The 27,257-nt window shown below is 41.9% G+C and overlaps 1 long non-coding RNA gene across 1 annotated transcript; it reads left to right on the top strand.

Moving 5' to 3' along the window:
- The first annotated feature begins 434 nt into the window (after window positions 1–434).
- Window positions 435–26,953, top strand: LOC116406585. The gene is made up of 3 exons (XR_004219592.1): window positions 435–813; window positions 15,283–15,364; window positions 26,442–26,953. It is a non-coding gene; the product is annotated as an uncharacterized LOC116406585 (long non-coding RNA).
- The last annotated feature ends 304 nt before the right edge of the window (window positions 26,954–27,257 follow it).

Here is a 27,257-nt window from a genome sequence, read left to right as displayed (position 1 = left end):
CTGAGATGACCTACATTAGAGATGCCTGTTCCAGTTAGAGCTCACTCCCCCAGGAGAGTTCCTACTGCTTGGGCAGCTAACATTCCTACAGGGCAGATATTGTGGCCTCACAGAAAGCACCTATGGCAGGAAGATTCTATGGAAGCCGATGTAGAAGACTGCCCCCCCTTGTTACTCACTGTGCTGCCCTCTGGGATGTAAGGGAACAAGTACATTTATACTTAGGGATGTGCTTTTCCCTTAGCCCTTTCGGCAGTAAGATTTATCCCCCCTCCCTCAAAGATTTGTGAGCATTGCCTGTTGGAATCTTTTAAATCAAATATACTGGTCACTGCACTGGGCACCTCCTATTTATGGGTGTGGCAACATTTAGTCAATACTTTTTGTCAAACTAAAAGTGCCCTGAGCCCCACCCCTTCATTTCATCCCACCCTTGTGACATCATAGCCGTGCTTCTCTGTGATGTATAAAGGGAGCCCTCCAAAGGGCCACCCCGACCTATATCTGCCCAAAAATCAGTTAGACCTTGATTGGGCAGGTTGGATTTTCCCATCTTATTAAGGACAGTGTTGGCTCATTGATGAGGTCCTTGCCCTGATAGCCCAGATCCCTGTTGTTGTGATCCAATGATCTGATTGGGCCAAACAATCCAGTTAGCCGATATAGCCAACCATTAGGGAAAGATCGACTCATTTGCAGATGGTCACATGTACGGCAGCTTATTCACAGGAGACTCATTCCATGTTATCTTAGTTTGCCTTGTTTGATTGAATACTGTCTGTTCCTGATGGAATCATTTGCAATTTGCCAGCTGTAAGTATATTTATTACAGGTATCGGACCCCTTATCCAGAAACCCATTATCCAGAAAGCTCTGAATTACAGAAAGCCTGTCTCCCATAGACTCAATTTTAATCAAGTAATTCAGATTTTTAAAACTGATTTCCTTTTTCTCTGTAATAATAAAACAGTACCTGTACTTGATCCCAACTAAGATATAATTACCCCTTATTGGGGGCAGAACAGCCCTATTGGGTTTATTTAATGGTTAAATGATTCCCTTTTCTCTGTAATAATAAAACAGTACCTGTACTTGATCCCAACTAAGATATAATTACCCCTTATTGGGGGCAGAACAGTCCTATTGGGTTTATTTCATGGTTAAATGATTCCCTTTTCTCTGTAATAATAAAACAGTACCTGTACTTGATCCCAACTAAGATATAATTACCCCTTATTGGGGGCGGAACAGCCCTATTGGGTTTATTTCATGGTTAAATGATTCCCTTTTCTCTGTAATAATAAAACAGTACCTGTACTTGATCCCAACTAAGATATAATTACCCCTTATTGGGGCAGAACAGCCCTATTGGGTTTATTTACTGGTTAACATAGTAACATAGTAAGTTGGGTTGAAAAAAGACACATGTCCATCAAGTTCAACCATAATGCCTTTATATAACCTGCCTAACTACAAGTTGATCGAGAGGAAGGCAAAAAACCCCATCTGAAGCCTCTCTAATTTGCCGCAGAGGGGAAAAAAATCCTTCCTGACTCCAAGATGGCAATCGGACCAGTCCCTGGGGCAACTTGTACTGAGAGCTATCCCCCCTACCCCTGTATTCCCTCACTTGTACTGAGAGCTATCCCCCCTACCCCTGTATTCCCTCACTTGTACTGAGAGCTATCTCCCCTACCCCTGTATTCCCTCACTTGTACTGAGAGCTATCCCCCCTACCCCTGTATTCCCTCACTTGTACTGAGAGCTATCTCCCCTACCCCTGTATTCCCTCACTTGTACTGAGAGCTATCCCCCCTACCCCTGTATTCCCTCACTTGTACTGAGAGCTATCTCCCCTACCCCTGTATTCCCTCACTTGTACTGAGAGCTATCTCCCCTACCCCTGTATTCCCTCACTTGTACTGAGAGCTATCTCCCCTACCCCTGTATTCCCTCACTTGTACTGAGAGCTATCTCCCATACCCCTGTATTCCCTCACTTGTACTGAGAGCTATCTCCCCTACCCCTGTATTTCCCTCACTTGTACTGAGAGCTATCTCCCCTACCCCTGTATTCCCTCACTTGTACTGAGAGCTATCTCCCCTACCCCTGTATTCCCTCACTTGTACTGAGAGCTATCCCCCCTACCCCTGTATTCCGCTCACTTGTACTGAGAGCTATCTCCCTACCCCTGTATTCCCTCACTTGTACTGAGAGCTATCTCCCCTACCCTGTATTCCCTCACTTGTACTAAGAGCTATCTCCCATACCCCTGTATTCCTCACTTGTACTGAGAGCTATCTCCCCTACCCCTGTATTCCCTCACTTGTAGCTGAGAGCTATCTCCCCTACCCCTGTATTCCTTCCTCACTTGTACTGAGAGCTATCTCCCATACCCCTGTATTCCCTCACTTGTACTGAGAGCTATCTCCCATACCCCTGTATTCCCTCACTTGTACTGAGAGCTATCCCCCCTACCACCTGTATTCCCTCACTTGTACTGAGAGCTATTCCCCTACCCCTGTATTCCCTCACTCTGTACTGAGAGCTATCCCCCCTACCCCTGTATTCCCTCACTTGTACTGAGAAGCTATCATCACCTACCCCTGTATTCCCTCACTTGTACTGAGAGCTATCCCCTACCCCTGTATTCCCTCACTTGTACTGAGAGCTATCCCCCTACCCTGTATTCCCTCACTTGTACTGAGAGCTATCTCCCCTACCCCTGTATTCCCTCCACTTGTACTGAGAGCTATCCCCCTACCCCTGTATTCCCCTCACTTGTACTGAGAGCTATCCCCACTACCCCTGTATTCCCTCACTTGTACTGAGAGCTATCTCCCCTACCCCTGTATTCCCTCACTTGTACTGAGAGCTATCCCCTACCCTGTATTCCCCTCACTTGTACTGAGAGCTATCTCTCCTACCCTGATTACCTCACTTGTACTGAGAGCTATCTCCCACCCTGTATTCCCTCACTTGTACTGAGAGCTATCTCCCATACCCCTGTATCCCTCACTTGTACTGAGAGCTATCTCCCCTACCCCTGTATTCCTCACTGTACTGAGGCTATCCCTACCCTGTATTCCCTCACTTGTACTGAGAGCTATCCCCCTACCCCTGTATTCCCTCACTTGTACTGAGAGCTATCTCCCCTACCCTGTATTCCCTCACTTGTACTGAGAGCTATCTCCCCTACCCCTGTATTCCCTCACTTGTACTGAGAGCTATCCCCCTACCCCTGTATTCCCTCACTTGTACTGAGAGCTATCTCCCCTACCCCTGTATTCCCTCACTTGTACTGAGAGCTATCCCCCCTACCCCTGTATTCCCTCACTTGTACTGAGAGCTATCTCCCCTACCCCTGTATTCCCTCACTTGTACTGAGAGCTATCTCCCCTACCCCTGTATTCCCTCACTTGTACTGAGAGCATTCTCCCCTACCCCTGTATTCCCTCACTTGTACTGAGAGCTATCTCCCCTACCCCTGTATTCCCTCACTTGTACTGAGAGCTATCTCCCCTACCCCTGTATTCCCTCACTTGTACTGAGAGCTATCCCCCCTACCCCTGTATTCCCTCACTTGTACTGAGAGTTCCCCTACCTTCCCTCCTTGCTACCCCTGTGTATTCCCTCACTTGTACTGAGAGCTATCTCCCCTACCCCTGTATTCCCTCACTTGTACTGAGAGCTATCTCCCCTACCCCTGTATTCCCTCCACTTGTACTGAGAGCTATCTCCCCTACCCTGTATCCCCACTTGTACTGAGAGCTATCTCCCCTACCCCTGTATTCCCTCACTTGTACTGAGAGCTATCTCCCCTACCCCTGTATTCCCTCACTTGTACTGAGAGCTATCCCCCCTACCCCTGTATTCCCTCACTTGTACTGAGAGTTATCTCCCCTACCCTGTATTCCCTCACTTGTACTGAGAGCTATCTCCCCTACCCCTGTATTCCCTCACTTGTACTGAGAGCTATCCCCCCTACCCCTGTATTCCCTCACTTGTACTGAGAGCTATCTCCCCTACCCCTGTATTCCCTCACTTGTACTGAGAGCTATCTCCCATAACCCTGTATTCCCTCACTTGCTAAGAATCCATCCAGCCCCTATATAAAGCTATATAATGTATCAGCCAGTACGACTGATTCGGGGGGGGGTCCCACAACTTCACAGCTCTCACTGTAACAAATCCTTTCCGAATATTTAAATGGAACCTCCCTTCTTCTAAACGGAGTGGGTGCCCTCGTGCCCGTTGGAAGGACCTACTGGTAAATAAAACATTAGAAAGGTTATTATATGATCCCTTTATATATTTATACATAGTTATCATGTCACCTCTTAAGCGCCCCTTCTCCAGTGTAAACAGACCCAACTGGGCCAGCCTTTCCCCATAACTGAGACTTCCCATACCCTTTACCAGCTTAGTTGCTCTTCTCTGGACCCTCTCTAACTCAGTAATGTCCCGTTTGAGCACTGGAGACCAAAACTGAACAGCATATTCTAGATGGGGCCTTACCAGTGCTCTGTAAAGGGGAAGAATAACCCCCTCCTCCCGTGAATCTATACCCCTTTTAATACAGCTCAATATCCTGTTTGCCCTTGCCCCCGCTGCCTGGCATTGCTTGCTACAGCCAAGTTTATTATCTACAAGGACTCCAAGGTCCTTCTCCATTATGGATTTGCCTAGTGCAGTCCCATTAAGGGTATACGGGGCTTGCATGTTTTTACATCCCAGGTGCATGACCTTACATTTATCCACATTAAATCTCATCTGCCACTTAGCTGCCCAGATTGCCAGTTGGTCAAGATCCAACTGGCAATCTGGACAGCTAAGTGGCAGATGAGATTTAATGTGGATAAATGTAAGGTCATGCACCTGGGATGTAAAAATATGCAAGTGATTCCCTTTTCTCTGTAATAATAAAACAGTACCTGTACTTGATCCCAACTAAGATATAATTACCCCTTATTGGGGCAGAACAGCCCTATTGGGTTTATTTCATGGTTAAATGATTCCCTTTTCTCTGTAATAATAAAACAGTACCTGTACTTGATCCCAACTAAGATATAATTACCCCTTATTGGGGCAGAACAGCCCTATTGGGTTTATTTAATGGTTAAATGATTCCCTTTTCTCTGTAATAATAAAACAGTACCTGTACTTGATCCCAACTAAGATATAATTACCCCTTATTGGGGCAGAACAGCCCTATTGGGTTTATTTAATGGTTAAATGATTCCCTTTTCTCTGTAATAATAAAACAGTACCTGTACTTGATCCCAACTAAGATATAATTACCCCTTATTGGGGCAGAACAGCCCTATTGGGTTTATTTAATGGTTAAATGATACCCTTTTCTCTGTAATAATAAAACAGTACCTGTACTTGATCCCAACTAAGATATAATTACCCCTTATTGGGGCAGAACAGCCCTATTGGGTTTATTTAATGGTTAAATGATACCCTTTTCTCTGTAATAATAAAACAGTACCTGTACTTGATCCCAACTAAGATATAATTACCCCTTATTGGGGGCAGAACAGCCCTATTGGGTTTATTTAATGGTTAAATGATTCCCTTTTCTCTGTAATAATAAAACAGTACCTGTACTTGATCCCAACTAAGATATAATTACCCCTTATTGGGGCAGAACAGCCCTATTGGGTTTATTTAATGGTTAAATGATTCCCTTTTCTCTGTAATAATAAAACAGTACCTGTACTTGATCCCAACAAAGATATAATTACCCCTTATTGGGGCAGAACAGCCCTATTGGGTTTATTTAATGGTTAAATGATTCCCTTTTCTCTGTAATAATAAAACAGTACCTGTACTTGATCCCAACAAAGATATAATTACCCCTTATTGGGGCAGAACAGCCCTATTGGGTTTATTTAATGTTTTATTGGTTTTTCAGTAGAAAGGACCCGATTATCCAGTTCCCAGAACCTCTTCTGACACCGAGCCAGGAAGTTATCCCCAACCTGGAACCTTCTGATAGGGTTTAGCAGCTCCCCCCACTGGAACCCTTGCAGGACATCTCAGGCCATTGTTCCTCTTGGGAATGAGCTCAGTAAGTAGGGGTGAAGGTCTCTTTGCTGCCTTCAACTCTACCCAGAGGGATTAATAATAGTAATAAAACCAATATGCTTCCCATTATAACCAGATGCTAAGGGACAATCACTTGGGCCCCTGGGATGCCATAGGACCTCCATACCCTCACCCTGAGGTGATGCCAGGGGGCAGCAGAGGGATGGGTGCCAGGCTTGGGGTAACCCTGGGTCAGGAAATTAGCAGTAACAATACAAATAAAGAGACAAGGAAACAGCTCATTGGACAATTCTGTGCCTTCTGTATCAGCTCACACAATGTTTTTTCACTGACCACAGTGCTAGGGCCCCTAAACTAAATCGGTTGTGTATGGGGCACCCAAATTTGCCCAAAAAATACACTTAAAAGTGGAACAAAAAACAAGGAACCCAGTAAACCAGGTGCCACAAGTGAAAGGACCAGGGCCACATTTATCTGAAGTACATGAAGGTATGGGAGTGCACAGCAGGAGCAAGAGGGCCACATGTGACCCCAAAACCCCAGTCTGAGCTGTTGGTGTGAGGGTTAGCGCACAGAATAGCCACCCTGTCTGGAGATTCAGCACTTTCTAAAATAAGAATTGTCCCCCAGAGACTGGACTGTTACCCCTCAATCCCCCAGGCAAGATTCCTCATGGGGCCCCTGGTACTCCCAGCACCTCTCATATACAGAATATTCCTCCTGGGAGTCTCTGCTTATTGCTGTATCTTTCAGTCTTTATTCATCAACAACTGCACCAACTAACCCTTTCACTGCCAACAACGTAGCTCCCATAAAGAGTCATTAAGCGCCAAGCACGTAGGAGCGACATTTTCTATTGTTATTGCTCATTCTCTGCGCTCGCCGCTCCCCACTGCACAACCCCCTAGACAATGAGCTTGCCTGTCTGGCACATTATTTACTGTTTTTGCTTATTGATTGTTCTTGGTTGTATTGACAGAACTTTGCTTGCGTCACTTTTATTTCAATAGCAATTAGGTCATAATCACTTTTTTTGCATATTCACTGATTTTATTGTATTTTTATTTGTGTGTTGCTGTTTATCTACTGGCTTTTGTGCTTTCTTGCTTGTTCTGGATTGTTCCTGATTGTTCTTGATCTTCTTTGTTCTTGGCTATATTTACTGAATTTTCAGTTTTGTTTAGCTTTACTACATTTGTTTGCTTACGTTACTTTTGTTAGCGATAAGGTCATAATCACTGTTTTTGTGTTTTACTGCATATTCAGTGATTGTATTGCACTTCTAGTTTATTGCTGTTCATTTACTGGCTTTTGCTTTTTCTTGCCTGTTCCTAATTGTTCCTGATTCTTGTCGATCTTCATTGTTCTTGGTTGTATTTACTGAATTTTCAGTTTTATTTTCTCTCCTACTTTTTTTTATTGCTCACAAAGGTTTTATTTTGCTAGTGATTAGGTATTTCTTTAGCTTGAATCACACGGCATAATTGTGTTTTCTATTTTATTGCGTTTTTAGTGATTTTATTGACTTGGCTATTCAGGAGCGGTACTGTTCATTGCTTGTACAGGTAAGGCACCCATTATCCAGAATGCTCGGGACCAAGAGTATTCCAGATAAGAGGTCTTTCCATAATTTGGATCTCCATATCTAAACTAAAAAATCAATAAAACATGAATTAAACCCAATACGGCTGTTCTGCCCCAATAAGGGGTAATTATATCTTAGTTGGGATCAAGTACAGGTACTGTTTTATTATTACAGAGAAAAGGGAATCATTTAACCATGAAATAAACCCAATAGGACTGTTCTGCCCCCAATAAGGGGTAATTATATCTTAGTTGGGATCAAGTACAGGTACTGTTTTATTATTACAGAGAAAAGGGAATCATTTAACCATTAAATAAACCCAATAGGGCTGTTCTGCCCCAATAAGGGGTAATTATATCTTAGTTGGGATCAAGTACAGGTACTGTTTTATTATTACAGAGAAAAGGGAATCATTTAACCATTAAATAAACCCAATAGGGCTGTTCTGCCCCAATAAGGGGTAATTATATCTTAGCTGGGATCAATTACAAGGTATTGTTTTATTTTTACATAGAAAAAGGAAATCAGTTCTAAAATTCTAAATTATTTGATTAAAACGGAGTCTATGGGAGATGGGCTTTCCGTAATTTGGAGCTTTCTGGATAACGGGTTTCCGGATAAGGGGTCCGATACCTGTATTGTGCATTACAACAGATTTGGTCATTTCAAGAACATGGCTCATATTAAATGCACTAACTTAACATTATCCTGTGGCGGATCTGCTTTTGTCGTTCCTTTTCTCGTCTATTTAAGTCATTCCAGCGCCGCTGGGGTTGGCATTCTTTGCACCTCCTGAATTATGCTAATACGCATAAAGTGATAGTTTTGTGCATAGCTTGGGATGGGGTCATATCTGCACATAGGTTTAAAAAGAACAAGTAAAATTAAAAATTTGAAAGCACAATCTATGATTATGCACCCAAAAATACATACACAATAAACAACCAAAAATTCACTTAGATATAATTCATCTTTTGTAAGATTATTATTAATACATTACTACATTGTGACAAATTATTTTTTAATGTTGTAAAGGGTTTTATAGACTAACATGTCTTCCTTTGAAGATAAATTATCATTGTAAATTTGGTAAATATACTCACTCAGGCACCTTGAGAAAATCATACATTCCCTTACGTCCCTTTGCGGCAGCAACCATGAGATTATTTCATTCCCCTGTCAGGTAGGACAAGCACAAAGAGTTAAAAATAAAAGGAAAAAACCCCACCTATAAGTAGGAGTTACCTTCCAGCCTTCATTAGTGTTTTTTTGTCCTAGTCGGTAGGTTCAAGTGAAATCTTTCTAATTTCTCTTTCTTTGTTTTTTCAGGTTTTTTGTGCCAGGTCCTGAGGGGACTTGAGGACCAATGGATTACCTGTCCAAGGGGCAGAATATCCAGAGGACGCATTATGTCCTTAGGTGGAGCGGCGCCACAGTAAGGGAATGCAGCCTAGGGCTGCCTCTTACCAAGATGGCCGCCGCGTAGTGAATGTGCTGCTCGGAGCATGCGCAGTACGATCGCGGGTCGCGATGACGTCACACGCGCGCCAATCGGGAATCCAGAGGGCGGCGTAACCTTAGACCCACCCTAAACTACTCGTTAGTTCTCATGGTTGCTGCCGCAAAGGGACGTAAGGGAAGAAGTAAATTTATACTTACCGTAATTTACATTTCCCTTAGTCCCTGCGGCAGCAAGAATTACCCTCCCATTAAAGTTTGGTTAAAGCATTTTTTGTCTGTGTTACTTTTTAAATACACTAATGAAGGCTGGAAGGTAACTCCTACTTATAGGTGGGGTTTTTTTCCTTTTATTTTTAACTCTTTGTGCTTGTCCTACCTGACAGGGGAATGAAATAATCTCATGGTTGCTGCCGCAGGGACTAAGGGAAATGTAAATTACGGTAAGTATAAATTTACTTTGTTGTGTGTATGGGTAAAACACAAGAACATGCATCGATCCACCTGCATTTGGCAAGTACAGGTATGGGATCCCTTATCCGGAAACCCAATATCCGGAAAGCTCCAAATTACGGAAAGACCGTCTCCCATAGACTCCATTTTAATGAAATAATTCAGATTTTTTAAATTGATTGGCTTTTTCTCTGTAAAAATAAAACAGTACTTTGTATTTTATTCCAACCAAGATATAAATAATCCTTACTGGATGCAAAACAATCCTATTGGGTTTAATTAATGTTTTATTGATTTTTTAGTAGACTTAAGGTATGGAGATCCAAATTACGGAAAGACCCCTTATCCGGAATACCCTTGGTCCCGAGCATTCTGGATAATGGGTCCTATACCTGTACATGTACGTGAGTACAGTTGCATAATTTACAATGATTTGTAATGATGTCTTCAAAGGAAGCCATGTTAGTCTATATAACCCATTACAACATTCAAAACACATATATATTACTGTGCATTTGTGCAAAAATGTCATATGGGTCCAGATACACAGAATTCATTTTATTGGATGTGGTAAGCTATTAAAATAACCATCTCACAAAAGATGTATTGTAAAGGGCAGGTTGTATTGTCTGGTGTATTGTATAATTATTGAACCCCTATTTATTGAAATAAAGTTATCATTTTATCATTTGATAATTGTTAATTACACAATCGTGCTAATGGTATTATAATAATCAAAATCATTGATCATGAATGAAGTACAGGTATAGGACCCATTATCCAGCATGCTCGGGACCAAGGGTATTCCGGATAAGGGATCTTTCCGTAATTTCGATCTCCATACCTTAAGTCTACTAAAAAATCAATAAAACAGTAATTAAACCCAATAGGATTATTTTGCATCCAATAAGGGGTAATTATATCTTAGTTGGGATCAAGTACAGGTACTGTTTTATTATTACAGAGAAAAGGGAATCATTTAACCATTAAATAAACCCAATAGGGCTGTTCTGCCCCAATAAGGGGTAATTATATCTTAGTTGGGATCAAGTACAGGTACTGTTTTATTATTACAGAGAAAAGGGAATCATTTAACCATTAAATAAACCCAATAGGGCTGTTCTGCCCCAATAAGGGGTAATTATATCTTAGTTGGGATCAAGTACAGGTACTGTTTTATTATTACAGAGAAAAGGGAATCATTTAACCATTAAATAAACCCAATAGGGCTGTTCTGCCCCAATAAGGGGTAATTATATCTTAGTTGGGATCAAGTACAGGTACTGTTTTATTATTACAGAGAAAAGGGAATCATTTAACCATTAAATAAACCCAATAGGGCTGTTCTGCCCCCAATAAGGGGTAATTATATCTTAGTTGGGATCAAGTACAGGTACTGTTTTATTATTACAGAGAAAAGGGAATCATTTAACCATTAAATAAACCCAATAGGGCTGTTCTGCCCCAATAAGGGGTAATTATATCTTAGTTGGGATCAAGTACAGGTACTGTTTTATTATTACAGAGAAAAGGGAATCATTTAACCATTAAATAAACCCAATAGGGCTGTTCTGCCCCAATAAGGGGTAATTATATCTTAGTTGGGATCAAGTACAGGTACTGTTTTATTATTACAGAGAAAAGGGAATCATTTAACCATTAAATAAACCCAATAGGGCTGTTCTGCCCCCAATAAGGGGTAATTATATCTTAGTTGGGATCAAGTACAGGTACTGTTTTATTATTACAGAGAAAAGGGAATCATTTAACCATTAAATAAACCCAATAGGGCTGTTCTGCCCCAATAAGGGGTAATTATATCTTAGTTGGGATCAAGTACAGGTACTGTTTTATTATTACAGAGAAAAGGGAATCATTTAACCATTAAATAAACCCAATAGGGCTGTTCTGCCCCAATAAGGGGTAATTATATCTTAGTTGGGATCAAGTACAGGTACTGTTTTATTATTACAGAGAAAAGGGAATCATTTAACCATTAAATAAACCCAATAGGGCTGTTCTGCCCCAATAAGGGGTAATTATATCTTAGTTGGGATCAACTACAGGTACTGTTTTATTATTACAGAGAAAAGGGAATCATTTAACCATTAAATAAACCCAATAGGGCTGTTCTGCCCCAATAAGGGGTAATTATATCTTAGTTGGGATCAAGTACAGGTACTGTTTTATTATTACAGAGAAAAGGGAATCATTTAACCATGAAATAAACCCAATAGGGCTGTTCTGCCCCCAATAAGGGGTAATTATATCTTAGTTGGGATCAAGTACAGGTACTGTTTTATTATTACAGAGAAAAGGGAATCATTTAACCATGAAATAAACCCAATAGGGCTGTTCTGCCCACAATAAGGGGTAATTATATCTTAGTTGGGATCAAGTACAGGTACTGTTTTATTATTACAGAGAAAAGGGAATCATTTAACCATGAAATAAACCCAATAGGGCTGTTCTGCCCCCAATAAGGGGTAATTATATCTTACTTGGAATCAATTACAAGGTTCTGTTTTATTTCTACATAGAAAAAGGAAATCAGTTTTAAAATTCTGAATTATTTGATTCAAATGGAGTCTATGGGAGACGGGCATTCCGTAATTCGGACCTTTCTGGATAACGGGTTTCCGGATAAGGGGTCCGAAACCTGTACAAGTTTATAGTGTTAGCATAGAGGAACTTTTGTATATCATATGTTAACAATCAAATTAAAAAGTATTACTCACTTAATTGAATTTATATAATAATAATAATATAGGCTAATAACACAAGCTTACCTTCTTTTATCTAGAATTTTTACTAGAAAATAAATTTCTGTGGAAGAGAATGCTTCACTTCTTTGAATGGCTGTCATAGTGCTCCTCTACCTTTCTATGCGACTAGCAATCGGGCGGGCTCCAGTGCGCCGGTGTTTTCATATATTGCCACAACCAGCTGACCTATCGAAGAAGCGCCGCTATCAATGCAAATAAAGCCAAAGCAGGCGTGAGATGGATGTGCTGCATCGCTACTGTTGCACACTGCATCATAATGCTGCTATGCACAACTTATGCGTTTGTTAAGAACATTGTTGCATGAAGGTTGTGGTACTACTCTGCCTAGAGGCAGTCCCAGGACTAAGACCTCACAGCACATGGCTGCATCCCTTTTTATAACCTTACACACCACCATGTGGCTGTAACCCAAACTGCAGGGATACTCCCTGTTAACTACTGACATCCCAGACCATACCAAGTTTCCCATTAACCAGTTCCACCCTGGGCCTGTGCTAGGGGTGACTATCCTACGGGGCCATTTTTGTCAAACCCCTACATGTACAAAGGATAAACTTGGTCAACTTGAGAAAATAAGACACAAAACTGGTGGTGGTGAAGAGAACACTGCATCTCTTAATCAGTTTGAAATGCAGGTAAATGAAATGAAATAATTAAAAGAATTTTTTAGTAAAAAAACAGCTCTACTTAATACACCACAAATTTTAGACACTTCTTCTATGTAAAAGAACCCAAAACAATAGATGAATGCATAATATAAAGTGATCACACAAAAATAATAATATTGAATTCTTAAAGATGACCAAGTGTTCATTCAACAAGCCATGTAGCTGTCATGTTATTTTGATATTGAAATGTTTTTAGGTGTGTCAGAATATTTATCTGTCTTTCTATCCCTATCTTTCTGTGTTTATGAAGTTGACATGATGTATGTATGTATGTATGTATATGTTTATTTATAAAGTGCTACTTATGTACCCAGCGCTGTACAGCAGAATACATTAATACAAACGGGGTTATTAAGATAATAGATAAATACACAGTATAACAATAAATACAAATAAATACAAGATACAGTTGCAATAAGTTAAGAGTCAGAAACACAAGATGAAGGAGGTCCCTGCCCCGTAGAGCTTACAATCTATATGGGAGGGGTAACTAACAGACACAAATGGGCAAATGTAAGTGCTGTAGGTCACAGTGGGTGACACTACAATATAAGTGCCAGTTCCCAGATCAGGTGCTGGGTGAGTGCTCCAAAAGGTAGTCTTTAAGTTTAGTTTTAAACAGACTGGGGGAGGATTCTCTCCGGAGGAAATCAGGGAGGGCATTCCCAATGTGAGGGGCAGCAGGGCAGGAAGGTTTAAGGCGGGAAATGGCAGTAGTAGTGGGGGGCGCAACCAAACGGTTGCTCTGCGAGGAACGAAGGAGTCGGCCAGGAACGTACGGAGACACAAGGGAAGAGATGGAGTGAGGAACGAAGGAGTCGGCCAGGAACGTACGGAGACACAAGGGACGAGATGTAGTGAGGAACGAAGGAGTCGGCCAGGAACGTACGGAGACACAAGGGAAGAGATGTAGTGAGGAACGAAGGAGTCGGCCAGGAACGTACGGAGACACAAGGGAAGAGATGTAGTGAGGAACGAAGGAGTCGGCCAGGAACGTACGGAGACACAAGGGACGAGATGGAGTGAGGAGCAGAGGAGTCGGCCAGGAACGTACGGAGACACAAGGGACGAGATGTAGTGAGGAACGAAGGAGTCGGCCAGGAACGTACGGAGACACAAGGGACGAGATGGAGTGAGGGGCAGAGGAATGGGGGGAAGGTTATGGGAAGCCATGATAAGGGGAGGGGCATGTACTCTCTTGGATGAGAGGGGGAGGAGTTGGCCAGGAACGTACGGAGACACAAGGGAAGAGATGGAGTGAGGAACGAAGGAGTCGGCCAGGAACGTACGGAGACACAAGGGAAGAGATGGAGTGAGGAACGAAGGAGTCGGCCAGGAACGTACGGAGACACAAGGGACGAGATGGAGTGAGGGGCAGAGGAATGGGGGGAAGGTTATGGGAAGCCATGATAAGTGGAGGGGCATGTACTCTCTTGGATGAGAGGGGGAGGAGTTGGCCAGGAACGTACGGAGACACAAGGGAAGAGATGGAGTGAGGGGCAGAGGGATAGAGGGAAGATTATAGGAAGCCATGATAAGGGGAGGGGCCTGTACTCTCTTGGATGAGAGGGGGAGGAGTCAGCCAGGAATATAGGGAAGAGATGTAGTGAGGAGCAGAGGAATGGAGGGCTTTGAAGGTTAAAGTGGACCTGTCACCCAGACATAAAAAGCTGTATAATAAAAGTCCTTTTCAAATTAAACATGAAACCCAAAATAATTTTTTTATTACCACATCCATACCCATTATAAAGGCATTTTAAAACCCCAGCTGTCAATCATATAATGCCTGCCCCGCCTCTATGCCTTAGGGATAGGGGTGGGGCAGAGAGTTACTTTCACTTTCAATTCAGAGCTTCTTAGATGTTGCTGCATTCCTCACATTCCCCCTCCCTCCTCACCATGTAACTGTGTAACCAGTGCATGGATATGGGTATCAGCTCCCCCCCCATACTGGCACAGAAACAAGCTATTGGCAGGATGCAATGCCTGCTTTGATAACAGTGTCCACAAAATGGCGCCTGCCTGCTTGCTGCAATTGTGAATTCCAAGGCTGAAGAAAATAAGATTCAAATAATTTATATAGTGTAAGTAAAGTTTATTTTGCTTGCCAAACACAATAGAAAACAATTTGAAATTATTTCTTAAGGGGACAGGTCCGCTTTAAGAGAAGGAGTTTGAAAGATATCTATTCTTAAGATATGAGTTTAGTTTCTGTGTAGCATTGTCAGCACATCATTTTTTATTCAAACCATTTAAACTGGATCTGTGTTTCTTTAAGGTACATGAGGCCATACCTGAGATCTTAATTAAAGGAGATTCCATGCTGGATAGTAAAGATGTCAGATCTGTCAGCACATATGGTAATTGAAACCTTCAAGTATTTCTTTTAAATTATAATATGAATTAAGTAAAGTGAGAGAGACATCATTGATTGAGATTTGTGATCATTTGTAAGTAAACATTAACCCTTAAAAATACTTGAAAATATTATATTTTATATTAATTTGTTAATAATATACATCTTTATATTAGGCAGTATTTGCTCCATAATGCTAATTGTGAAACTATTTTAAAGCTTCCAACTACACTTTTAATATACTTCTTAGTAGTGTATTAGGCATATTGGGAGAAGATCCACTCGTCTAGTTCCCTTGCCAATATCCTCTAACACAATTTAAATTTTACTATGTGTGTATTTTATATAAATAATGGTTTTTTTTGGGGGGGGGGTTTCAGCTCAAATAGAGAAAATGTTCATGGATGAGGATTCGCTATTCAACCCACAAATACTGATGATCTCGCCTCCACTTCACAAATCCAATATACATTTGTGCAAGGAAACTGGACCTGCACAAGAAAAATTATAACCCTATTTTGGCTACTGTTGTACTTTTAACACGCAATCCCCTGTGTGTGGCACTACAGGAGCCCCCGCTTATTTATGGGGGACAGGTATGATATAAATCAGTGCTGTCCAACTGACCCCCCTCTGTGTGGCCCCCCACCTGTCTGGCTGCTTTGATGGCTTACCTTTGAGTAAGCATTAAATGGTATCAGTACTGAGATTAACTGCCCCCCCTGCATGGTTCTCACCTCAGATTCAGGCTGTAATCCCCCTGTATTGTTTAAACATGTAATCCCCTGTGTTTTTCACACCTTTTAATACCTGCATTGTTCTACCCCCTGCAGTGTTTACACCTCAGGCTCAGACTGTAATCACTCCCATTGTTCACTTCTTCACACCTCAGACATAGGTACTGTAGGCAGAGTATGGCACATACAGCCAGCATAGGGCAGGTAGAGTATGGCACACACAGGCAGCATAGGGCAGGTAGAGTATGGAACATACAGCCAGCATAGGGCAGGTAGAGTATGGCACACACAGGCAGCATAGGTCAGGGAGGGTATGGCACACACAGGAAGGGTAGGGCAGGCAGAGTATGGCACACACAGTCAGGGTAGGGCAGGCAGAGTATGGCACACAGAGGCAGAATAGGGCAGGCAGAGTATGGCACACAGAGGCAGCATAGGGCAGGCAGAGTATGGCACATACAGCCAGCATAGGGCAGGTAGAGTATGGCACACACAGGCAGCATAGGTCAGGGAGGGTATGGCACACAGGAAGGGTAGGGCAGGCAGAGTATGGCACATACAGCCAGCATAGGGCAGGTAGAGTATGGAACATACAGCCAGCATAGGGCAGGTAGAGTATGGAACATACAGCCAGCATAGGGCAGGTAGAGTATGGCACACACAGGCAGCATAGGTCAGGGAGGGTATGGCACACACAGGAAGGGTAGGGCAGGCAGAGTATGGCACACACAGTCAGGGTAGGGCAGGCAGAGTATGGCACACAGAGGCAGAATAGGGCAGGCAGAGTATGGCACACAGAGGCAGCATAGGGCAGGCAGAGTATGGCACATACAGCCAGCAGAGGGCAGGTAGAGTATGGCACACACAGGCAGCATAGGTCAGGGAGGGTATGGCACACAGGAAGGGTAGGGCAGGCAGAGTATGGCACACACAGTCAGGGTAGGGCAGGCAGAGTATGACACTCTGCCTGTGTGTGCCATACTCTGCCTTCCCTATGCTGCCTCTGTGTGCCATACTCTGCTTGCCCTATGCTGCTTGTGGGAGGTGAACCTGGCAGGGGTTTGTTGTGGGAGATTGTTAGCAGTTGGAAATAGCCATTAAATGGTCCCTAAGGTGTTTAATTATGTACTGGGGGTTGCTGTGCTATCCACAGGGGAGGAGGAGGCATATGGAATTTAAGGGTATATCTTAATATGACATAATTCTTTCAGATATGAATGATGGTTGATATCCCCACTGAAAGGACCAAGCATTTGGGATTTTGCTGTGCTACCACCATTGTGATAAAATAGGTGTGGTTTGAAGTGGGTGTGGTTTCAAAAAGGGGAGTGGTCAAAACTGGCTTCCATTAGCGGCCCTCCACTATGTATGCTAGAGAAATTCCGGCCCTCGGCACCGTAGAAGTTGGACAGCACTGATATAAATGAATGGCGTGCTTCCACCCAGGGCAGGTATAGGTAGAACTATAAATCACCTCCCTGGGAAACTCAGTGATGTCCTCCTTGTGCAGGGACTCCCAGCAACTCCCGGTACCTTGCCCCTCCCTTGGGGTAGCTGCTTACCAGCCAGTTGAGGATCCTCAGTATATGAACAGCCAAGACACTGGTTATGATGATGAACCAGATGAACTTGTTTATTGATGCAGGCAGAACTTTCAGGGGATGTCACACAGATGGCTCAAGTCACACACACTCTCTTTGGGCTACCCCTGGTACTCCCGCCGGATGATCCCACCTAGGAACTCATCCCGGCCCAGGCATAGGGCCCCTTCACTGGGAACACACCCAGGTGCTGACTTGGCTCCCCTTACTACACACTACAGGTCCTGAACTCCAGCCATGAGTGCTGGGGGGTCTTAACCCCGCTCTCTCCTGTTGGGGGCTATCTCTGCCTGTTCTCTCTAGCCTACCTATCACTCCTAGAGTGACCTATTACAGTACCTCCTGTTTTAGAACACTAGCCTGTTGTGCACCTCCTTACAGAGGGGGTCCCAGGCAGAAAGACCTTCACAAAATGGGTGTCATCCCTTTTTAAATTGTAGCACACTGCCACCTAGTGGTTGCTGCTGCATAACAGGGAAACTCCCTTTTCACACATAAACACACAGGACCACCTTTAGGTGTCCAAATCACATAAGGCCACCCTCATGGTGCCTGTCTAAAGGGGAACTAATCCTGAAGGGGCCCAATTCTTTGGGGTCCCTACAAAATGTTTTAATGTATTAAATGAAATCTTGCTGTTATCTAAAGAACAACTCAAAATAGCACAAGACAATAGTAACATATTTTATTATATTAGACAAGTACAATAATCATTGGGAAACAAACAATCCCAAACGGGATTAATAAGGTACATAAGTAGATCAATACAATGAGCAATTCAAACAATTTTACAAATGACTATGGATGAAAAGGTAATGGCAGAAAAACATGGATTATTGTGATACAATTGGATAAGATTAATATAATATTAAACAATTCTTATTGATAGAATTAAGCAGGCTAGTAGAGTTTGTAAGTATTCATGGAACTATGGTTAGTAAAGAAATGAGTCCAAATGAGAACTATCATTGGGAGAATCTCCATTTAGATAAGAATCTTGTGCGATTTTTTTGTGTTACTAAATTTGAAAGCAATGGCTTCATTTGTACAGAGAACTTGTAACTCCAAAATGACCTCCAATAATAATGGAGGGCTTGGATCGATCCACTTTTTGAAAATAATCCTCTTTGCTGTATTATGTCTTCTGAAAAATGTAATAAGGCAGATTTTGGAGTCAGATTATGTTTAAAGTCCAATGTAGATTTTAAATGGCTCTCAATGACTTACCAAAAACTTGTAATATGAGGGCAATCCCAAAGTAGATGAATAATGTTTGGAAGCGATGTATTGCATTTGGGACGATTTTTAAGGAAATTTGTTTTTTTGCAATCAAAGTTAAAACCTTTATAGGCTAGATCAGTGCTGTCCAACTTCTGTGGTACCGAGGGCCGCAATTTTTCCGACCTACGTGGTGGAGGGCCGATAATGGACGACAGTTTTGACCACTCCCCTTTTTGAAACCACACCCGTGTTATCGCATGACCATACCCATATTAATGGTTGTAGTACAGCAAAAACCTGCCATACTCTGCCTTCCCTACCCTGCCTGTGTGTGCCATACTCTGCCTTCCCTACCCTGCCTGTGTATGCCATACTCTGCCTGCCCTACCCTGCCTGTGTATGCCATACTCTGCCTTCCCTACCCTGCCTGTGTATGCCATACTCTGCCTTCCCTACCCTGCCTGTGTATGCCATACTCTGCCTTCCCTACCCTGCCTGTGTGTGCCATACTCTGCCTTCCCTACCCTGCCTGTGTGTGCCATACTCTGCCTTCCCTACCCTGCCTGTGTGTGCCATACTCTGCCTTCCCTACCCTGCCTGTGTATGCCATACTCTGCCTTCCCTACCCTGCCTGTGTGTGCCATACCATACTCTGCCTTCCCTACCCTGCCTGTGTGTGCCATACTCTGCCTTCCCTACCCTGCCTGTGTGTGCCATACTCTGCCTCCCTACCCTGCCTGTGGCCATACTCTGCCTCCCTACCCTGCCTGTGTGTGCCATACTCTGCCTTCCCTACCCTGCCTGTGTATGCCATACTCTGCCTTCCCTACTCTGCCTGTGTGTGCCATACTCTGCCTTCCCTACCCTGCCTGTGTGTGCCATACTCTGCCTTCCCTACCCTGCCTGTGTGTGCCATACTCTGCCTTCCCTACCCTGCCTGTGTGCCATACTTTGACTGTGTGTGCCATTCTTGGCTGGTTTGTGCCATACTCTGCCTGCCCTATGCTGCCTGTGTGTGCCATACTCTGCCTTACCCTGCCTCTGTGTGCCATACTCTGCCTGCCCTATGCTGCCTGTGTGTGCCATACTCTGCCTTACCCTGCCTCTGTGTGCCATATTCTGCCTGCCCTATGCTGCCTGTGTGTGCCATACTCTGCCTGCCCTAACCTGCCTCTGTGTGCCATACTCTGCCTTCCCTACCCTGCCTCTGTGTGCCAGCATACAGTGACACAATGCTGGCACTGATCCTACAGTCTGCACAATAACTATATATTAAAAAACTTTTTAATTGCAGTACCACCTCAGTATATATTCTTTTTGTAGTGTGCAGGGATTATTTGTGGGTTTCTAGTCAGTCTGAGGTGTGAACAGGGGAACAATGTGGGTGATTACAGCCTGAGCCTGAGGTGTGAACACTGCAGGGGGGAACAATGCAGAGATTAAAAGGTGTGAACAACACAGGTGATTACATGATTAAACAATACAGAGGGATTACAGCCTGAATCTGAGGTGAGAACCATGCAGGGGGGGCAGTTAATCTCAGTACTGATACCACTTAAAGCTTACACAAGAGTAAGCCATCAAAGCAGCCAGACAGGTGGGGGGCCACACAGAGGGGGGTCCGGCCCGCGGGCCGCCAGTTGGACAGCACTGGGCTAGATGGATTAGTCTAAAGTTTTGCTCCCTCCAGATTTCTGTTTGGATGAGTTTATCAAAACGCTTTATGCAATTTGTTAAGGTTTCTGGGGAAATTTCTGTATGTAGATAGATGGACCATTTTTTCGCAGTTGATTCCAGAGGATGAACTTTAAGAGTCGGGTTGCTCCATAATGAAGTTTGTATACTCCTGATGTTATTATGGGATTGAGAAGCCATAAGATTATCAAGAGCAGTAGTGAGTAGTGGATTATATTCTGATAAGGAGTCTAGGTGATTATGGTGATGAGACCAGTGTGAGATTTGGAAATAATGTAATTTTTCTTATTCTGAAATTTGGTATTTACTACTGAATTCTGACCAATCCATAACTTTATCAGAAGATGGTGAAATAATGTCTTTTATATGTTGTATTCATTTTTGTTTCCAGGTGGTAGACATAGGAGGTTGGAATGAGTTGGGTAGTGTTGAAATCTTCACTAGGGGAAAGTATGGAGTTGAGATATAGTTTGACTTATATGTCTTATGCATTAAGTTCCAGACTGCGAACGTATCCCTAAATAAAGGGTTCTGTAGGTTGAAATTTCAGAGGTTTATATATTTGTTCCAGAATGTTATCATGGGAATTAGTTAAAAGTTCCAGAGGTAGGTTGGTAAATTAACTTTTTTCCGAAAACCATTCGACTATATATCGAGTTAAAGCTGATAAATTGAAAGTTCTAAAGTCGGACAAATCCAATCCACCGAAAGACTTAGAATGGTTTAGTTTGATAAGTGCTATTTTGGGAGTCTTGCCTTTCCAAAGGAATTCTAGAAGGGCCGATTTTAATTTAATAATATCGGTTTGATTAGGAGAGGTAAGTTTATGATAGTATATATACATTTTGGAAAGATCATCATTTTGTAGAAAGCTATTTTTCCTTTTAAGTTCAATGGTAAATTCTTCCATTTTTGACTTAGTGAAATTATATTTTTTATCATAGGAACATAGTTTAAGGAATATAGCCTTTGAAGATCAGTCGGTAAATGTATTCCGAGATATTTAATGCTTGAGAGGCTTTTGCCAATTCCTAACTGCTTTAGAATATTTGGTGATGTTTGACCATATACATCCATAAGTTCAGTTTTGTTCAGATTTACAGTGGTGTGAAAAACTATTTGCCCCCTTCCTGATTTCTTATTCTTTTGCATGTTTGTCACACTTAAATGTTTCTGCTCATCAAAAACCGCTAACTATTAGTCAAAGATAACATAATTGAACACAAAATGCAGTTTTTAAATGAAGGTTTACGTTATTAAGGGAGAAAAAAAACTCCAAATCTACATGGCCCTGTGTGAAAAAGTGATTGCCCCCCTTGTTAAAAAATAACTTAACTGTGGTTTATCAATTTCAATTTTCAATTTCAATATCAATTTCTGTAGTCACCCCCAGGCCTGATTACTGCCACACCTGTTTCAATCAAGAAATCACTTAAATAGGAGCTACCTGACACAGAGAAGTAGACCAAAAGCACCTCAAAAGCTAGATATCATGCCAAGATCCAAAGAAATTGAGGAACAAATGAGAACAAAAGTAATTGAGATCTATCAGTCTGGTAAAGGTTATAAAGCCATTTCTAAAGCTTTGGGACTCCAGCGAACCGCAGTGAGAGCCATTATCCACAAATGGCAAAAACATGGAACAGTGGTGAACCTTCCCAGGAGTGGCCGGCCGACCAAAATTACCCCAAGAGCGCAGAGACAACTCATCCGAGAGGCCACAAAAGACCCCAGGACAACTAAAGAACTGCAGGCCTCACTTGCCTCAATTAAGGTCAGTGTTCACGACTCCACCATAAGAAAGAGACTGGGCAAAAACGGCCTGCATGGCAGATTTCCAAGGCGCAAACCACTTTTAAGCAAAAAGAACATTAAGGCTCGTCTCAATTTTGCTAAAAAACATCTGAATGATTGCCAAGACTTTTGGGAAAATACCTTGTGGACCGACGAGACAAAAGTTGAACTTTTTGAAAGGTGCGTGTCCCGTTACATCTGGCGTAAAAGTAACACAGCATTTCAGAAAAAGAACATCATACCAACAGTAAAATATGGTGGTGGTAGTGTGATGGTCTGGGGTTGTTTTGCTGCTTCAGGACCTGGAAGGCTTGCTGTGATAGATGGAACCATGAATTCTACTGTCTACCAAAAAATCCTGAAGGAGAATGTCCGGCCATCTGTTCGTCAACTCAAGCTGAAGCGATCTTGGGTGCTGCAGCAGGACAATGACCCAAAACACACCAGCAAATCCACCTCTGAATGGCTGAAGAAAAACTAAATGAAGACTTTGGAGTGGCCTAGTCAAAGTCCTGACCTGAATCCTATTGAGATGTTGTGGCATGACCTTAAAAAGGCGGTTCATGCTAGAAAACCCTCAAATAAAGCTGAATTACAACAATTCTGCAAAGATGAGTGGGCCAAAATTCCTCCAGAGCGCTGTAAAAGACTCGTTGCAAGTTATCGCAAACGCTTGATTGCAGTTATTGCTGCTAAGGGTGGCCCAACCAGTTATTAGGTTCAGGGGGCAATTACTTTTTCACACAGGGCCATGTAGGTTTGGATTTTTTTTCTCCCTAAATAATAAAAACCCTCATTTAAAAACTGCATTTTGTGTTTACTTGTGTTATCTTTGACTAATAGTTAAATGTGTTTGATGATCAGAAACATTTTGTGTGACAAACATGCAAAAGAATAAGAAATCAGGAAGGGGGCAAATAGTTTTTCACACCACTGTATTTTAAATCCGGAAATAGCCTCATAGCATTGGATAATGGAAAATACGTTGGTAAGGTTTTTATTGGGGTCTTTAACAATTAGAAGTAAATTGTCAGCAAAAGCAGTTAATTAAACTCTTGTTTTATAAATTGATAATCCCGGCAATGAATCAGTTAATTTTAGGGGCACATTTACAAAAGCACGAACGATCCGAGCGTATTTTTGCCGATTTTTTTGGGCGTCCGCACGACTTTTTCATACAGCGCACGACTTTTTCGTACGGCGCACGACTTTTTCATACAGCGCATGACTTTTTCGGACGTTTGTACGGAAAAATCGGAAAGGTTTTACCGCTGTTTACAATTGTTCGGTACGAAAATTTTGTGATTTTCGGATTGCCAATACGATATTATCGTGACTAATACGATTTTTTCGTAAGCATTTTCGTGATATTTGCGATCTTCCGAAATTTTCGTTTCCAATTAGATTTTTTCCCATTCGTGATTCGGATTCATGGATTAGTAAATGTGCCCCTAAGTGTTCTAATTAATGGTTCCAAGGATAAATCAAATAATAGAGGAGATAAAGGACAATCTTGTCTGGTTCCCCTTTTTAGATTAATTAATTTTTTTTAGATTAATTTTGAGATTTCACCTGCTGCCAATATCTGAGTAGTTGGGGCTGAATATAATAATTGAATTAAATCAATGAAAGGGCCATGGAAACCGAAAGCTTTTAGAGTGTCCAACAAGTGGTTCCAACAAATGTTATCAAAAGCTTTCTCTGCGTCTATTCCCACCAAAGAGATTGGAATTTTATTAGTTTTTGCTGAATATATGACCTTAATTAAAGTTCTCAGATTTTTTGTTCCTGATCTCCCCTTGACGAATCCACATTGTTCTGGGGAGATGAGTTTTGGGAGAATTATAGATAAACGATTTGCAATAATTTTTGTTAATATCTTTACATCCTGGTTGATTAATGCAATGGGTCTGTACGATGAAGTAATGGTTGGATCTCTTTCTTGTTTAAGTAGTACTGAAGTATATGAGTTGAGACTGGAGGGTAGAGATTGTTTTTGATTAATGATGAAATTATACAAATCTTTGAGAAAGGGTGAAATTTCGTTAATTAGGCACTTATAAAAAGGACCGGATAAACCATCAGGAACACCAGCTTTGTATTTCTTAAGGGATGATATTGTGAATCTTACTTCTTCTTCAGTGATAGGAGAGTTAAGTTTTTTCAAATCTGATTGGGATATCTTGGGAAAAGTTATGTTGTTAAAGAATGAACTTCTCAATTTGCTATTAGAGTTGGTAGAAGAGTATAAGGACTCATAGTATTTCCGAAAGGTCTCAGCAATCTCCAATGGGTTATGTGTGATTTTATCCTCGATGGACTTAATAGCACAAATCTTATGAGACTTTGACCAGTTCTTTGTCATATTGGCTAGTAATTTGTTACCTTTGTTACTTAGATTGAAGTATTTGGACTTCACAAAACTCTGGTTAATAGAATCTTTAGTAGATAACCAGGATTTGAGTTCTTTTAAGGATTTTTCAAATTTCTCGCGGTTGACTTGAGAAGGAGTTGATTTAAAAGCAATATAGGCTTCGTTTTGTTTGTTACTGAGATCCAAAATTTTGGAGTTAATTTTTTTAGTGAATTGTGATCTGAAAGAAGTGATCTCTCCTCTGATGAATGCTTTCCACGTGTCCCAGAAGAGAGTTGGATTATTGGAATGAATAACATTGTCAGATAGGAAGGTTTTCCACTTCTCTTTGAGCATTTGCTGAAAATCTGATCTGGAAGCTAAGAATACTGGAAATTTCCAAGGAATGTAGGATTTGGAAATATAATTAGCTGTAACGCTGATCGGAGTGTGATCTGAGTAGGTAAAATTCCCAATAGTTTTATCCAAAATATGGGATAGTAGGTTGGTGGATGTGAGTATATAGTCTATTCTTGTCCCAGTTCCATGGGGATGTGAGTATATAGTCTATTCTTGTCCCAGTTCCATGGGGATGTGAGTATATAGTCTATTCTTGTCCCAGTTCCATGGGGATGTGAGTATATAGTCTATTCTTGTCCCAGTTCCATGGGGATGTGAGTATATAGTCTATTCTTGTCCCAGTTCCATGGGGATGTGAGTATATAGTCTATTCTTGTCCCAGTTCCATGGGGATGTGAGTATATAGTCTATTCTTGTCCCAGTTCCATGGGGATGTGAGTATATAGTCTATTCTTGTCCCAGTTCCATGGGGATGTGAGTATATAGTCTATTCTTGTCCCAGTTCCATGGGGATGTGAGTATATAGTCTATTCTTGTCCCAGTTCCATGGGGATGTGAGTATATAGTCTATTCTTGTCCCAGTTCCATGGGGATGTGAGTATATAGTCTATTCTTGTCCCAGTTCCATGGGGATGTGAGTAAAAGGTGAATTCTTTGCTAGAGGGATTCAAAATTCTCCAGGCATCCTTCAAGTTTGAATGATCCAGAAGGTCCGAAAATAATTTTGATTTGCTGTGAGAAGAATTAGTGTGTATGCCACATTTATCCAAAGACCATAAATGTGATTCGTTAAAATCACCTCCCACTATCACATTAAAGGAGTTCAAAGAATTAATTCTGTGGATTAAATCTCGGTAGAATTCAGGTTTATTGTTGTTTGGGGCATAAATTTAAGAAATATTCCATTGCTGGTTCTGCAGAAGAATCTCTACGTGTATAAACCTGCCATTGTTATCCCTGGCCAGGGTCGGACTGGGCTGCCGGAACACCGGGAAAAATCCCGGTGGGCCCCGGGCCTAATGGGCCCCAGCGGCCCAGTCCGACCTTTGCCGGCGATCCCCCCTACTGACTGTTCCTCCCCGACGCGTTCAATTTATACACACTCAGGGAGGATGTCAGGCGGGGCCCTGCGGGGGGTTTAGAGGGGCCCCTGGGGGGGTTAGGGGACGCAGCTGGGGCACCTGCAGGGCCCCTGGGGCGGGAGCCCCGGTGGGCCCTGCACCCCCCGCAGTCCGACCCTGTCCCTGGATGTATTTATAAGCTGGAAACTTAACTTTTTGCTAAATAAAATTGAAACACCACCCTTTTTGTTTATTGCAGGGGAATAAATATTATCAGCCACCCACGAAGAACAACGTTTCTGGTTTTTACCTCCATTGAAGTGTGTTTCTTGGAGCAGTGCAATATCAGCATCAAGTTTTTTTAGTTCTTTAGTATATAGTAATATAGTAATATAGTTTAGTAGAATTCTTTTGCATTTTATTGGTGAATTAATTCCATTCACGTTCCATGAAATAACTTTGATGTTATCCATATAATATCCAGATAATAAATGCAGTATACATAACATAAGATTAAGTGCGTGCGCGCATGAAACGCGTCAGGCGTTATGTTTTTTAATGGAAAAATAAAGATCAATTTTTAAAGAATATATCCCAGTCCGGTGCGCTTGGTGTTACCTGCCTTGGATTTTACATAACATAAGACATCAACATTAGACTAGCCTTAAATAGGTGGTTATCTGTAGAATCAATAGAATGAAGGTAACAGCTTATGTTTATTAGGAAAAGAATATTAAATAACAACATTGTGAAAAAGATATAGTAACAAAATATCATTACAATATATATAACAAATAGAGTAGGTGTAAATAACAATGGATGACAGTTTAAATAAATGAATTAAATCACATGACCGCTTTTTTCCTTAAGTGGATTAGAAGCCAAATAAACTCTTTATAAAGAATCTAACCAGTGAGACACTGCACCGTACCCCCCAGGTGTGTATAATAGCCCTGTATAGTACATGCAGTAAATGAAGTGAATGTAGTCTCCAGCATAGCAAAGGTTAAGTCTCCATCAGTGAATGATCAAGTGAGGAGATATTTTTATCGATAGGAGATCTGGACCTGGGTTG

This window comes from Xenopus tropicalis, chromosome 8 (assembly GCF_000004195.4).
Source record: "Xenopus tropicalis strain Nigerian chromosome 8, UCB_Xtro_10.0, whole genome shotgun sequence".
NCBI lineage: Eukaryota > Metazoa > Chordata > Amphibia > Anura > Pipidae > Xenopus > Xenopus tropicalis.
This window is presented reverse-complemented; position numbering and strand designations above follow the sequence as displayed.